The sequence below is a fragment of the Salmo trutta genome, chromosome 32, assembly GCF_901001165.1.
Source record: "Salmo trutta chromosome 32, fSalTru1.1, whole genome shotgun sequence".
NCBI lineage: Eukaryota > Metazoa > Chordata > Actinopteri > Salmoniformes > Salmonidae > Salmo > Salmo trutta.
In genome coordinates, this window is record NC_042988.1 from 12,177,770 (window position 1) to 12,194,607 (window position 16,838).

General features: G+C 42.1%; 1 pseudogene; it reads left to right on the top strand.

Annotated features, from left to right (window-relative positions):
* The first annotated feature begins 3,587 nt into the window (after positions 1–3,587).
* Positions 3,588–16,838, top strand: part of LOC115171094 (disintegrin and metalloproteinase domain-containing protein 11-like) — a 25,127-nt pseudogene continuing 11,876 nt past the window's right edge.

A 16,838-nucleotide genomic window follows, 5' to 3' on the forward strand; every position in this document is an offset into this window, starting at 1 on the left:
GTAGTCTAACTTAAAATACATCTATATTATGCTGATATTTTGTATCTTTTGTTATATATTGAGTATTTTGGGGTGAATACAAATTACAGTTAGTGCAGATGGGTTTGGGGGGGGGGGGGGGGCTGAAGTGGGGGTTCGCCCAGGGAGCCATACAAGCTAGAACCATCACTGGGCACAGTGCTATAGGCGTCACTACAGACACCCTGTTTTGAATCCAGGCTGTATCACAACCGGCCGTGATTGGGAGTCCCATAGGGAGGTGCACAATTGGCTCAGTGTCGTGCGGGTTTGGCCGGTGTAGACCGTTATTGTAAATAAGAATTTGTTCTTAACTGGCTACTGTAGTTAAATAAAGGTTACACATTTTTACTTGGCTCATCTCGCTCTAGCGACTCCTTGTGGCAGGCCGAGCGCCTGCAGGCTGACTTCGGTCGTCAGTTGAACGGTGTTTCTGGTGCGACTGGCTTCCGGGTTAAATGAGCGGCTGTTAAAAAAGGGGGTAAAAAAATACAAATAAGACACCTCAAGGTTTGTGGTATATGGCCAATGTACGACAGCTAAGGGCTGTATCCAGGCACTCCGCATTGCATCGTGCTTAAGAACATCCCTTAGCCGTGGTATATTGGCCATATACCACACCTCCTCTGCCGTTATGCTGCGTTCATAACCTTCATTCATAGACGGTATTTACCACATACGACTGGGAAAAATCATCTAGAACACCTCTTCTACTGGTAATTACTAGTGGGAAACGTGTCTATCATCCCTGAGCTCTGGCTTCTCCCACATGCTGACGTAACCCACATTTTTGCATCTACTTATCCATTTTGAGAGTTGTTGGTATTTTGATCCAGTAATATTATTTTGGTCCCTCAACATTTTAATGAATTTTAACCACTTTAAAATGGATATACCTCAATAATTTCAAATCTCACTACATTCAATTACACATAATTTAACATCCAATTTCATAGAGAATGTTACAAACTGGACTATATTTAGTAACTTTGAAGAGATGGTGATTAGGTCTAAATAGGTGTTTGGCGTTTGCTAGTCTAAATTCAGTGTACTGATCTTTAACTGCCGTTTCCGAAAGGCAGTCTCTTCTCACGCACCAACTCATTTTTCTCAGCTTCAAAAGCATCTGCATTCATACAATTTTGTATGGCTATACTTAGGTATATTCTTCAGACTTGACCAGAGGGAATTGTTGATATGTTGTAAATTGTTTATTGTAAATAACATTTTCTTCTGAAAAATACGCCAAAAATGCATTTTACGTACATGTCTTTAGTATTTTACAGATAGAAAGTTGAAAAAAATATTTATCCACAATCTGCTCTGGACAAGTCCGGTCCTGAAGTGTCTCAACAAAATTAAATCCCAAATATTTAGCCTGACTTCACCCAGTGTCCAGAAAAACGGATTTGCACAATATGAAAATATGCATATATTTAATGAGATTTCACCTCATTTGCATATTTTAATAAAGCGTTTACTTAAATGTGTAAAAGAAAATAGTCTTATATTTATGTCTACATTCAAATGGTACAAGTTTATTAAGGGGAAAAAATTACCCTATGAATTAAATGCAACAAAACACGATTCATAAAAAGCAATCTATTAATTATGGTTTTTGAACACTGTAATTTGTGAGCATGATAGCTGTAATTTTAGTTTATGGTTGATGCAGCTTATTTTCCATTAGCTAATCAACATTTCTCAACAAGTTCAAAACACATGAATGCATCCAACTCGTATTTACTACTTCACAACTGGACATTACCAACTTCCTACCTGGTTATGAATATGAATGCAGCATTAGGCAGGATGCAAAATTGGCAAGTGCATCTCTGTCATGGCCTTAGTGCACTCCAGGTATATTGGCACCTCTGAAGTAGAAGGATGATCTGGGTGGCACATGGCCTGGGTGGCTGAGGAGAAGATATTCACGATCAAAGACATGATAATCACAATAGAGTTCTCATTTTTAGCCCACAAACCTGAGGTACCAACATCAGTATACTGAGAGTGATTCCATTTCTAAAATGACATATCCGGGTGTTTTTGGAGCATTTGTTAATGCTTTTTCAGAGCCCCCGTACTGCACAATGAGGATGAAGAAGTGAATTGCCGGTTGGGGTAAGTGTCTCAAAAACAAGTGAAATTGTCCAAAAAAAAAGTGATCTTCTCAGGTCCAAAAAGTTGGACCTGGACCCAAACAGACCCGATCATTAACAAAAAAAGGGGGACGTGGACCGGAGAAAATCAGACCTGAACCCGAATAGACCCGACGACAACCAGACCTAGACTCGACCCGTACCCTAACGGTTCTGGGTCTAGACCAGACCCGACTGAAGCCGAGTGACCCAAAAATTATGTTTATCAGCCAAGTTGCTCTTCTGGTTAATAAATATGTATTTATATGTTGGCTAGGCGTTCTATAAGTCAATAAATTCACCATAATAGCGTAAAATAAATATGCTATAGGCTATACAGAGCCGTGGTCGGGTCCATTCAGGTCCACTCGGGTCTATCAGACCCAATGACTATCAAACAGGCCACGACCCAGACCCAAGGGAAAAGTTAGAATTTTTGACCCAGACCTACTCGGTTCCCGGGTCGGGTCTCGGGTATTCGGGTTCAGTCGGACACGTGAAGACCTTTAGTCTGGACCCTTCTATAACATGGCTTTTACATAATTTTTTTTTGATTTGGTTGTAAAAATGCAAAATTCTCCTTTAAAGAGATGGAACATTGAGGCATGATTATTATTTTGTGCACAACAATAGCCATCGTTCTGCACATTCAGCCATCTGTATGATCATCTAAGACATCCAGCTTACATGGAGACACCTCAGGACACTTCTTATCAGCTCCAACACACACACACACACACACACGCACGCACACACACACACACACACACACACACACACACACACACACACACACACACACACACACACACACACACACACACACACACACACACACACACACACACACACACACACACACACACACACACAGCCTGCTAGTCAAGCCCACTTCTTCCAGCTTGTCATCGCTCTACACTCTTCACTGTACCATTTTTCGATGTGTTCCTGCAGCTTCCTGGTCTCCTCATGGTAGTGGACAGCTGGAGATAGAGAAGGAGAATGGCATCTGTATTTACCATACACACCTCTGGGCACAATGGATGCACCATGTCATGCTGTTGGATACCACTTTTCAATTGCTGTGTGGATCTCCATTTTGTTCATTACAATACATTATGTTAGTGAGTTTAGCTGCACCACAATACTGACCAGTATGTATTGTTTTCTCTGAAGAACATTTTTCCCACCTCGTCCATCCATGGACCTATCTATTCAGGATCTTGAATTACTCGTGTTGACTCTTGCCATTCATAAGTCCTCATAGAAAATGAATGAACACACAAAACCCTACCATGTTTACCTCAATTGGCACCTTGGTACCCAGGTTGTAGAATCTGCTTTTGTGGAGATACAGAACTGCATGGCAACGGGAGGACGCTTGGAGATAGAATGAGGGGAGGGTACTATGGTCCCACGTGTCCTCATCACCGCAGACCCAACGCAATTATGTTCATTTTATATCTACCATTTCCACATACCGCAGATTCGCATACACTCATGCATACATACAGCTTACACACGCACAATCCTGTAGGATTTATGCATACGTGCACTCAAATCTCCCCATTTGACCTATTCTACATAATCTAGACTAATTGTACATTTACATTGTTGATCGGCTCTGGCATAGACTATTAGGCCTATTTGTTTTTTCATTTAGTGATAGATTGGCTATTTCATTCAATTGCCTGATATCGGTAGACTGTATGCTACGAGCTGAATGGGGAGATGAGAGGACGAGCGTCAGCTGTCAACCAGATTCAGTCGGTGTTTTTTTCTCTCTCGCCATAATCGTTTGCGCGTCGGTTTTCTTTTCATCTGCGCCTGTTAGACTGTAACGCACTCGATGTTAATTCGGGGGAATATGTGAACATCATGCTGGCGGTGTGGTGCTTGGTCTTTGCTGCAGTGGGCGAGAGGTTTGCCGTGTCAGGTAAGAGGGATAACGGGAGAGGGGGGAAGCACCCTTTTCATTTCCAAGTTTACCCCTGCCCAATGTAGGCTATCCCCAATTTTTGCATCTGCAATCACTTCTCCCTCTGTAGACTAGTCTACAATAGTGTGTGTGGTGGTAGCGCGCAGCTGGAGATAGTTACATCTGTGCCAAGAACGTAGTGTTTTTAAGGTCCCTCTCCCTTCAGTTCTACGGATGCGGTAGATTTGCTGCATCAACACATTTTCACCGCAGCGCTGTCGCCCTGTACATCCAGGGCTCGCGCGTACTGTAGAACCAGCGCCTGACGCGCTGCCATATCAGCCTATTTATGTCAAAAATCATTTTTAAAACAATAATTATCGTTTTTCTGTGTGATAACCCGTGTGTGGTTTAAAGTTGCCAGTTATCAGGTCTCCCGCGTTACAGGCGGCGGAAGGTCGACTTTGGTGCGGGATGCGAGTTTGTGGGACTGGTTCTCGCCAGAGGAGCGGGGAGACAGCAGCGACATTGCGGCCGAAGTCACCTATCCAAAGCGGCTGGTGCAACAGTTGGAGTCGGAGGAAGAAATGTCCCATGGCTATTTGGATACCCGCGTGAAGAATACCACGGGAGGCACCTCGGTAAGTATAGACCACTGTCTATAATGGAGAAGTGGGTGTGGCAACCGGTTTTTATTGAGTGTTATTTATTCGTTTTCGTTCTCTCTTGCATTCACTCTCTTGTATTAAACTCCCACTTCATTGTTGAAACTATAATGGTTTCTCCAACCCAAATTACTTTTGTGAACCCTTTCGCCTGTTTTGGCCTGTCTCTTGTTTTCTAAGTTTATCATAAGATCCATCCCAAACTGCGCAAGTCTATCAGTCCCATATTGCCCTAACTTCCACTCTGTGACTGGCAGGTGCTTACTCGGAACCTCCAGGTGTCTTCAGCTTGCTTGTGTTCGCACTGAGGGATGAAGTCAGCCTTAGTCAGAAACCTAGTTTGGGTGTGACTGATGCAAGACCCACTGGCTCTCTCCTGCTGTATGTCTGGGGCACCTCTGCCAGTTGGTCAAGAGCAATGCAGTGCTCTGTGCCGCATGCTCTGCCCTCACTGAATGACAGAGAAGGGAGATGGTTTGTTGCAACCTCTAAGCCCAATAAGTTGCCCCTTTAACCAGCATCAGAGAATGACCACCAAGTCCTTTCTGGTCTTGCAAAACAGTGGTTACTATGTTACTGCTATATATATATATATATATATATATATATATTATATATATATATATATATGTGGCAACAATATATATACTGAACTAAAATGTAAGCGCAACATGTGTATTGGTCCCATGTTTCATGAGCTGAAATAAAACAAATGTTCCACATGCACAAAAAGTTTATTTCTCTCAAATTTTGTGCACAACTGTGTTTACATTCCTGTTAGTGAGCATTCCTCTTTTGCCAGGATAACCTATCCACTTGACAGGTGTGGTATATCAGGAAGCTGATTAAACAGCATGATCATTACACAGGCCACTCTAAAATGTGCAGTTTTGTCACACAACACAATGCCACAGATGTCTCAAGTTTTGAGGGAGCATTCAATTGGCATGCTGACTACAGGAATGTCCACCAGAGCTGTTGCCAGAGAATTGAATGTTCATTTCTCTACCATAAGCCGCCTCCAACGTCGTTTTTAGAGAATTTGGTTGTACGTCCACCTCACTTCACGACCGCAGTATGGCGTCATGTGGGTGAGTGGTTTGCTGATGTCAGTGTTGTGAACAGAGTGCACCATGGTGGTGGTGGGGTTATGGGATGGGCAGCCATAAGCTACGTACGGGCAACGGACACAATTGCATTTTATCGATGGCAATTGGAATGCACAGAGATACCGTGACGAGATCCTGATGCCCATTGTCGTGACATTCATCCGCTTCAGCATTATAATGCATGGCCCCATGTTGCAAGGATCTGTACACAATTCCTGGAAGCTGAAAATGTCCCAGTTCTTTCATGGCCTGCATACTAATCAGACACATCACCCATTGAGCCTGTTTGGGATGCTCTGGAGTCTGGATCAACGTGTACGACAGCGTGATCCAATTCCCGCCAATATCCAGCAACTTCACACAGCCATTGAAGAGGAGTGGGACAACATTCCACAGGCCACAATCAACAACCTGATCAACTCTATGTGAAGGAGATGTGTTGCGCTGCATGAGGCAAATGGTGGTCACACCAGATAATGGCTGGTTTTCTGATCCACAACTAACAGATACATATCTGTATTCCCAGTCATGTGAAAGCCATAGATTAGGGCCTAATGAATTTATTTCAATTGACTGATTTCCTTATATGAACTGTAACTCAGTAAAATCTTAGAAATGGTTCCATGGTGCGTTTATGTTTTTGTTTAGTATATATATTTAACTGTAACCAACGGGCATTACACCCTATGTTGGAGCACAATATCTGAGACTTGAACCCAAAACCTTCTGACCTACTGTACTCCCCCACTATGCCACCCAATGCCACAGATTCAGAATTACAGTCCACCGGAGAGAAGAGCATCTGAAAGAGATCTGAAACAGAAGCCTGTTGTGTGAATGTGATTTTAGCTGCTTGGCCTCATCTCCTCATGATAAAAGGCTCTGTTTGGTGAAATATTCAGATCTCCTCTCTCTTCCATTCTTCTATTATTCAATGGTGTGTTGAAGTATGTCCCCATCAATGATTCAACAGGCCTGTGTGAGAAGTGCTACTTGGGCCAAAAATTCCACTGGTACAAAAACACCCTCTTTTTTTCTTCTATCTCTCTCTCTCTCTCTCTCTCTCTGACCTATACTCTACCTTACCCTTCAACCCATCTCTTTCTTTACAGTTTTTTACAATCACTTTGGCACTAATTACGGAACCTTGATGTCATTTTTCAAAACTCTAGACACAAAACTCACAACCAATGATCAAAATGCAACTTTTTCAAAACTCTACCATTTTTTCCAAATGCTTGAATACAATACACATAAAGATAAGATCATTTGTTCATTGAACTAAAATCACCTCTTCAAAATGACACAACTTAACATCAAAGTATTACCGTTTCAAAATGCAATTCACACATTACGTCTGAGATGACTGTCTATTCATTTCATTAGAATGATCTAACTATCAATTGATACAACTGATCAAAATGATAAGTAACTTGTGTTACTCTTATTGCATAGTTTTATGGAAACTGACAAACAATATTCCATGTTTAGATCATGAAAGTTTCAGGATAACGAGATCCATTGACACCAATTACTGTGGAACAGGAACCAATTGGACTACATTATCTATGGATGTAATATTTCATCATCATTCTTTATCAGATACTGTTTCTATGGTCCCATGTACCACTTTTCCAGACCATGTTTTCAGATTTGACATTACTGTACACTCACTGGCCACTTTATCAGGTACAAATCAAATCAAATGTATTTATATAGCCCTTCTTACATCAGTTGATATCTCAAAGTGCTGTACAGAAGCCCAGCCTAAAACCCCAAACAGCAAGCAATGCAGGTGTAGAAGCACGGTGGCTAGGAAAAACTCCCTAGAAAGGCCAAAACCTAGGAAGAAACCTAGAGAGGAACCAGGCTATGGGGGGTGGCCAGTCCTCTTCTGGCTGTGCCGGGTGGAGATTATAACAGCACATGGCCTAGATAGTACTGAGTATCTAGTACTGGGTAGGACCCCCTTTTGCCTCCACAACAGCCTGAATTATTCACGGTGTTGTACGTTAAGAGATGCCCTTCTGCACACCACTGTTTTAAACAGCTGTTATTTGAGCATTTGTGGCCTTTCTGTTAGCTTGAATGAGTCTGGACATTCTCCTCTGATCTCTCTCATTAACAAGGTGTTTTTGCCCACAGAACTGCCACTCACTGAATGTGTTTTGTTTATCGCACCATTCTCTGTAAACTCTGAAGACTGTAGTGTGTAAAAATCCCAGGAGGGCAGCTGTTTCTGAGATGCTGGAACCACCATGTGTGGCATCAACAATCATACCATGGTCAAAGTTGCTTAGATTACACATCTCGCCCGTTCTAATGTTTGGTTGAACAACAACTAAAGCTCTCTACTCTATATACTCTATATATTGAGTTGCAGGCAGCCACATGATTCGCTGTTCGAATGTAACTGTTCTTGATGAGCTAAATCAGGTCTGTAGAGCTGATGGCATGACCTATGTCATTGTGTGGTGGGATAATGTCAGGTTCCACCATGCTCAAATGGTGCAAGCATGGTTTCAGGCCCATCCACAATTTACCGCCCTGTACTTAAAGTCATACTCTCCTTTCCTTAACCCGATTGAGGAATTTTCCTCCACATGGAGGTGGAAGGTATATGATAGGCGCCCTTACGAACAAGCCACCCTTCTCCAGGCCATGGATGACGCATGCAATGACATCACGGCAGACCAGTGTCAGGCCTGGATTCACCATGCCTGAGATTCTTCCCAAGATGTTTGGCTGATGAAAACATCAATTGTGATGTGGATGAAAACCTGTGGCCAAATCCACAAGACAGGATTGAGGGAAATATAGAAGTACAGTAATCAATCCTTTGTTTTGCTTTTTACAGTAAGCCAGGTGAGGAACACTGCAGTTGACCTTTAACTGTTTTTTCTTTTTTGTAGCTAATTATTTTTGATTTGATTCAAAGAAACCTATGTTGTGATTTTATTGTATTTCATCCATACATTTCATATTTTGTTCAATGATTCCACTGTGTCTGTAGTATTCTCTCTACTAGTCCTTTTACAGTGATGTATTTACGTGTAGTAGCATAATGAAACATGTATCACATATTTTGTACTACAATATTTAATGATTGTACGAACAACTACACAGTGAAACTATCGGTATATTGTGTGTGGGAGATCTAAATGAATGTTCCTATGGTATTTCATGATAAATTAGTTATTTGAACCAATGATTCTGCAAGTGCAAGGTTTCTTTAAAGATATGAATGCACAGTGCAATGTTTTGAACATTGGACAGCCTGTGTTACAAGTGATGACCGTTTTGAGTTTTGTGCCTAGAGTTTTGAAAAATGACCACAAGTTCTGAAATTAGTGCCAAAGTGATTGTTAAAAACTGTAATATTCATACTCTCTCTCTCTCTCTCTCTCTCTCCTCTCTCTCTCTCTCTCTCTCTCTCCTCTCTCTCTCTCTCTCTCTCTCTCTCTCTCTCTCTCTCCTCTCTCTCTCTCTCTCTCTCTCTCTCTCTCTCTCTCTCTCTCTCTCTCTCTCTCTCAGACCTATACTCTACCTCACCCTTCAACCCATCTCTTTCTTTAATTTTCATACACCATTTCTCTCTCTCTGAAGAGGAAGGTGTAAGTGGGATGGAGGGTGCGGGTTCTATTTTTATATTTTATTTATTTCACCTTTATTTAACCAGGTAGGCCAGTTGAGAACAAGTTCTCATTTACAACTGCGACCTGGCCAAGATAAAGCAAAGCAGTGCGACAAAAACAACAACACAGAGTTACACATAAACAAACGTACAGTCAATAACACAAAATAAAAATCTATGACAGTGTGTGCAAACGTAGTAAGATAGGGAGGTAAGGCAATAAATAGGCCATAGAGGCAAAATAATTACAATTTAGCATTAAACACTGGAGTGAGAGATGTGCAGATGATGATGTGCAAGGTCTACATCTTTCAATGGGGCACCAGAGATCAATGAGTTAACAAGATAACTCATCTAAATATTCTGAAATAACGTGTATATTTTTTCAGGATAAGCTTGAAATGGGTACGGTCGAATTGACTCAACAACCAAAAACACATTTCTAAGTTTAGCTTTCGTAATGAATCAGAAAATCAATAGCTATTTCTGGTTGTTTATCAAAGTTAGCTGGCTAACTTATTGATCCTCCTTTGTAATATACCCCTCTGGTGGGTTGAGTGTTGAGTTGGTTGAGAGAATCATTTCCCTCGTCTGGAGATAAATCTGCCTCTGATTACGCTGCTTGTTAACCTACCATGTGATGTGATTGAACTATTTAAAGAGGCTCATGGGTATTTGGATGGAGATCGTGTAAAAGCCTGGTGTTGTTGTTTTTGGAGTTGTTTTTGAGAAGTGGTATAATTGGTAAAGGGTGATATTTTTACTTAATTAGGTGGGTTCTGTTGGTTACATTTAATTTATATTTTTTGCCTCAGTTGTATTTTTTTGTAGTCATAATTTCCTTTTTTTTTCTTTTTTTTTTTACAGAGGATTCTAAACAAGTTTAGATGGAATATTCCTCGCTGTCATTCTGACTCATGGATTGATCAACTATTCCATAGGTTAACTTTGATTCCAAGTTGTACAGCCTACTGTTTCCTCAAGTGGCTTTGCTTATCAATGGACTGGAAGTGAAGATACGTCTGTTTCTACAGCATGTGCACATGTCCGATTTTATTTACCATCTCTGGTTGGTACTAAGTAATGAACCTGCTATCACAAGGTTCCCGGAGGACTGACTTTGGGACTAGAACAGTATCAAGATGCCTTGGTGTTACAGACAGGGTTGTTGTTGGTGGCCACCTAAATATCCTGAGGGATGTTATGATTCAGGGCTGATAAATACTGATCGATTCAAACAAATCTATTGATCTACTGATTGACCAAAATAAACAGTCTCGATTACTTCACCCACATAAAAACTTTACGAAACCCCTTGGATTGATATCCATGACATCACATTTTAGTCCTTCCTTTAGCCAAGCAGAACTACCCCTCTCCCTGCTCCAGCTGAAGTTGAGTTGTGTGGAATCATTGGAGGGAATGATTCCGAATGGGAGTCTTGTCTCAGTGAAAGTCCAATGATTCACTGCAGCCTGTATCCTGCAGACAGAATTACAGTGGGCTGGGATTGAATGCTGGCGCTGTTTGTGCTTTTAGCGACACTGTGTTTTGACTGCTATAAATCTCTGGCAGCCAGTAAAGCTCCTCATTGCCTTCTTCTTACCTCTCAATTTTTTGGCAGCCGACAGTAGGGACACATTGGCTTCACACCAGCTTAATGTAGATGGATATTTAAAGCTTTCTCCTTTCTTATAAACCCTCTTCCCGTCCATCTCTATTGCTGAATACAAATGCACTTCCTGGATGGCTTCAGTACTGCCTGTTGGAATGGATTCAGTCCAGCCAAATCATCGGACACTTTATCAATCCGACTATGTTAGCTGCTAAAATGCTTTTGATGTATATGCAGTATTGCACTGGCAGAAATGCATTTGTACAGTATGTATTTTGATTTCTTATACTTCTTAAAGAATGATAGCTATCATTGTGACTCACCAAATGGGCGAATCGCTATTAGAGTGGTTTACTTTAGAGTGGTTCTTCCTGTAATGTCTCTCTCTCTCTTCCTATTTAAGCCAGTCCATTTGGCCCAGAGTTGTTTCCAGGTGGAAACTTTCGGACACACCTTCACCCTGGACCTGGAGTTAAACCAGTGAGTACATTTGATTTATCAACTTGTTTGACGTATTCGCCGCACCCATTTCCATCCATCCGTATTTTCTAAATCGCCACAATCATCAACATTGCCATTTCCATAACCGCTACCGTTAGCAAATACACTTTGCTCCTTCCATTTATGACACATAATCAAATGTTTAGTGGAGCATCAGGGACACAGAGACCCTGAGAGCTCCATCAATACAGCTAACCACCTTAGAGAAAGAGAGGAGAGAGAGAGACAGGAGAGAGAGAGAGAGAGAGGGGGATGAGGGGGACAGAGAGAGAGAGAGAGAGAGAGAGAGAGAGAGAGAGAGAGAGAGAGGAGAGAGAGAGAGAGAGAGAGAGAGAGAGAGAGAGAGAGAGAGAGAGTGGCCTGGATTGTCATGGCTTTATTATTAATGTGCTTAATGTACTGTAACTCCCCTACAGCACAGTAAAGGAGTCAACACAACAGCCAGACCACCGCTACTCTGTTACGGCTACTGCCTAGCTACGATAATGTCATAAATCACATCCAAATGCTGTACTCTACAGCCATGCATTACACACCGCCCTCATGCATGAACACTTAAATGGAATTACGTTAAGAACGGACCATATTCGTACAGACCGCATATCTATTCACAAACAGAATAGAGATGCAGAGAACGAAGATAAATCATACACATAAAGGATATATCTCGTTGTCTTAGACATAGTGTAGAGCTTGGCTTGGGGTATAGTTTATGAGAGAGGTGTCTGTCATAATAACAGAGGTGTCTCTGTGTTTTCTCTCTGCAGCAACCTCCTGTCCTCAGACTATGTGGAGCGGCACTTTCACCAAGACGGCAAACCCTCACAGTCTATGGTAGTGTGTGTGTGTGTGTGTGTGTGTGTGTGTGTGTGTGTGTGTTTGTATGTTATAATTAGGGCCCTGTATTTTGCGCAATCATTTGATATGCCTGGATTTTAACCGTTATTTAAAGCTTTTTCAACAAACTGTACCACTTTCTTTCTATGTCAGATCCAGCACCACCCTCAGACAACTGCTTTAAATTTTGGTGTAATTCATTTTTGGATATTTTGGATAAAATACAGGATAAATTCTTGCTATGTCACATGATTGCGCAAAACACATGGCCCTAGTTATAATAGAAGTTCTAACCATGCCTCTGAAAAAGCTACTGTGTTTTCTGCATACTGTAGACATACTGTAGACATACTGTTGACATACTGTAGACGTACTGTTGACATACTGTAGATGTACTGTAGACATACTGTTGATGTACTGTAGACGTACTGTAGACATACTGTAGACGTACTGTAGACATACTGTAGACGTACTGTAGACGTACTGTAGACGTACTGTAGACGTACTGTTGACATACTGTAGATGTACTGTAGACATACTGTTGATGTACTGTAGACGTACTGTTGACGTACTGTAGACGTACTGTAGACATACTGTTGACATACTGTTGACATACTGTTGACGTACTGTAGATGTACTGTTGACGTACTGTAGACGTACTGTAGACGTACTGTAGACATACTGTAGACATACTGTAGACGTACTGTAGACATACTGTAGACCAGTAGGCTACAGAGATCTGTTTTGTGTCTTACTGAAATCAGATACGTCCATCCTGTTGGCAGCACTTATCAGATTGAAATGACATTAGTGTTGACCACCATCTCACCAAAATGAATGAATGCTACAGTGTGATTGAGTGGCCAGTAGACTACTACAGGAATGTCAGTGCCTCTAGAAAACCATTGGGGAAAAGTAGTGTTTTTTCTATTTGGTTCATTGTGCTACACACATTACTAACTGCCCCTCGTCCCCCAGCCTCAGCAAGAGCCTCTGTCTCATCCTCACCCACTCTCATTCCCAACTCTCCCTCTGCCCTCACTAGCCAATCAGGAGCTTGTTCCCATGGCAACGAGTCAGCTCTGCAGTGTCATTAAGTTCTTGGCAGAGAGAGAGAGAGAGAGAGAGAGGAAAAATGAGAGTGAAAGGCCAGTGAATACAATGGCAGGATGGGTGATGCTATCAGAGAGAGTCATTATGTGTGTGTGTGTTTGCAGACAGTTGGTTCCTTCAGAGAGCAGTGGTGTGGATGGGAGGATGTACAGTACGCCTGCAGGGGTGGAGCCACATACTCACACTCCCAGACCAGCCAGACCAGGCCGAGCGCTTGACTCTATGCCAGCTGTGGTTGCTCTGTCTCTATCTCTGCTTTTATTAGAGTGGTTTTGTATTCCAGCTATCCCAATCTCATACTCAGTAGTGGCTCAATGACTACTTTAGATCAGCCATAGCGGGAAACTGTTTCTAATCTTTTGAAGGAGACTAATTGTGAAGGAGAGGCCTTCACCTGGGCTAGAGACTTATACTCAGTGGTCACCCCGTTCATGAAAATGGTTCGCTCCTACAGATAGTGAGTCTTGTGGCTGCCCTTACTATATAAAGCAGGCAGACAGGCATCAAGGCATTCAGTTACTGTTCAATTGAAAGTTAGAATAAGCAAAAAAAGAGACCTAAGCTACTTTGAGTGGTATGATCGCCTGTGCCAGGTGTGCCGATTCCAGTATCTCAGATACATCCAGCCTCCTGGGCTTTTAAGGCACGACAGTGTCTAGGGTTTACCGAGAATGGTGCGACAAACAAAAAACATCCAGTCAGCGTCAGTCCTGTGGGCGAAAACAGCTCGTTGATGAGAGGTTGAAGGAACGGCATCTTGGAACGCACAGCTCGTCAGTCCTTTTCACCACATCGGGTTCCACTCCTATCAGCTAAAAACAAGAAGAAGCGGCTCCAGTGGGCACGAGATCCCCAACAATGGACAATTGAGGAGTGGAAAAACATTGCCTGGTCTGACAGATCCCAGTTCCTGTTGCGTTATGCTGATGGCAGAGTCAGGATTTGGCATAAGCAGCATGAATCCATGGCCCCATCCTGCCTGATGTCAACGGTACAGGCTGGTGGCGGTGGTGTAATAGTGTGGAGAATGTTTTCCTGGCACACGTTAGGTCCTTTGATACCAATTGAGCAACGTTTCCATGCCCCCAGAGAATTCAGGCTGTTCTGGAGGGCAAAGGGCGGTCCGACCTATTACTAGATGGGTGTACCTAATAAACAGGCCAAAGTATAACTGTCAAAGCAAGTAGCCTAATATGCTTGTCTTTGTATTTCTGTTTATTTGCCATTCAATTCAAACATTCCATAGCGTGTGCTGATTACTGGTTGCACACACCCCAACTGCTAATTGTCTTGTTAATTGTTACTATGTTCTCATTGTCTTTCTAACCATGTGTAAGTGTTTGGGGAGTTCTCCAACCGAGGGGACATTTTTACTGCCAATGGTTTTATTTGCTCTGCAGTTTTAAAAGTAATTGTTTTAAACATTTGAAGTGTTATACTGGGCCAGCTCTTTCACACCAATGAAGGATGGGGTTCAGATGGTTGCAGGCAAGGTAGATGTTTTATTCAGAATGAGCATTAGTGTTGTAGCTGGATGCCCTCTTCTTCATCTGTGTTGAGGTCTCGTGTGTGTGGTCCTCCTCTTCCACACTTTGACATCCACTGCTAAAATGTCTTATTTTATTTCACCTTTATTTAACTAGGCAAGTCAGGTAAGAACAAATTCTTATTTACAATAACGGTCTACACCGGCCAAACCCGGACGACGCTGGGCCAAATGTGCTCCGCCCTATGGGACTCCCAATCACGGCCGGTTGTCATACAGGTTTATTCTTAGCCAGCCCAATGCATTTTCACTCCATGTTGTTCCTTCCAAGCTGTTCCCACTGTGGGGCAACATAATGTTGGATTTATTTATAAGCTCCATGCACAGAAAACCCCTCCATTGTCAGAGCAGTAGCTAAAGTAGAGTGGAATAGAGTAGAGTGGAATAGAGTAGTGGAGTAGAGTGGAATAGAATAGGATAGAGTAGAGTAGAATAGAGTAGTGGAGTAGAGTGGAATAGAATAGAATAGAGTAGAGTAGAATAGAGTAGAGTAGAATAGAGTAGAGTGTAATAGAGTAGAGTGTAATAGAGTAGAGTGTAATAGAGTAGAGTGTAATAGAGTAGAGTGTAATAGAGTAGAGTGTAATAGAGTGGAATAGAGTAGAGTAGAGTGGAATAGAGTAGAGTAGAGTGGAATAGAGTAGAGTGTAATAGAGTGGAATAGAGTAGAGTAGAGTGGAATAGAGTAGAGTAGAGTGGAATAGAATAGAATAGAGTAGAGTAGAATAGAGTACAGTGTAATAGAGTAGAGTGGAATAGAGTAGAGTGGAATAGAGTAGAGTAGAGTAGAATAGAGTAGAGTGTAATAGAGTAGAGTGTAATAGAGTAGAGTGGAATAGAGTGGAATAGAATAGAGTAGAGTGTAATAGAGTAGAATAGAGTAGAGTGGAATAGAGTAGAGTGGAATAGAGTAGAGTGTAATAGAGTAGAGTGGAATAGAGTAGAGTGGAATAGAGTGGAATAGAGTAGAGTGTAATAGAGGAGAGTGGAATAGAGGAGAGTGGAATAGAGGAGAGTGGAGTAGAGTGGAATAGAGTAGAGTGGAATAGAGTAGAGTGGAATAGAGTAGAGTGGAATAGAGTAGAGTGGAATAGAGTAGAGTGTAATAGAGGAGAGTGGAATAGAGGAGAGTGGAATAGAGGAGAGTGGAGTAGAGTAGAGTGGAATAGAGTAGAGTGGAATAAAGTAGAGTGGAATAGAGTAGAGTGGAATAGAGTAGAGTTGAGGACAAGTAGGTCACATATAGTACATATAGCTAGCAGTATAATGGAGGGAGGGAGGAAGAGAGGGAGGAAGAGAGAGAGAGACAGAGAGGGAATAGAAGTAGAAACTGTTTAAAGCACAACTCCTGGGGACTCCATATTGTTTTTTAGGGGACTGTGAAATGAGCATCACCGTCCTCCTCAGTCAGTGTGTGGAAACCTGCAAACCAATGTACCACTACAGAGTCGACTTACTTGAGCATATGACTGTATATTAACAATGGTATGGTCTTTGTGTTCACAGGGAGGGGAGCACTGCTACTATCAAGGGAGGTTGAGGGGCTTACCAGAGTCCTGGGCAGCTCTCTCCACCTGTCTTGGCCTATGGTGAGACTCTCCCCATAGCTATAAACTGTCTGTCAATGGCCTTGCCTCACCACACTGACTCGGTACAGTACTGGCACTATGGCTTTGATAAGCTATATGGCATCTTTGATCTTCATGTACTAATATCACTGCTAAACAATGGGAGTCTTACG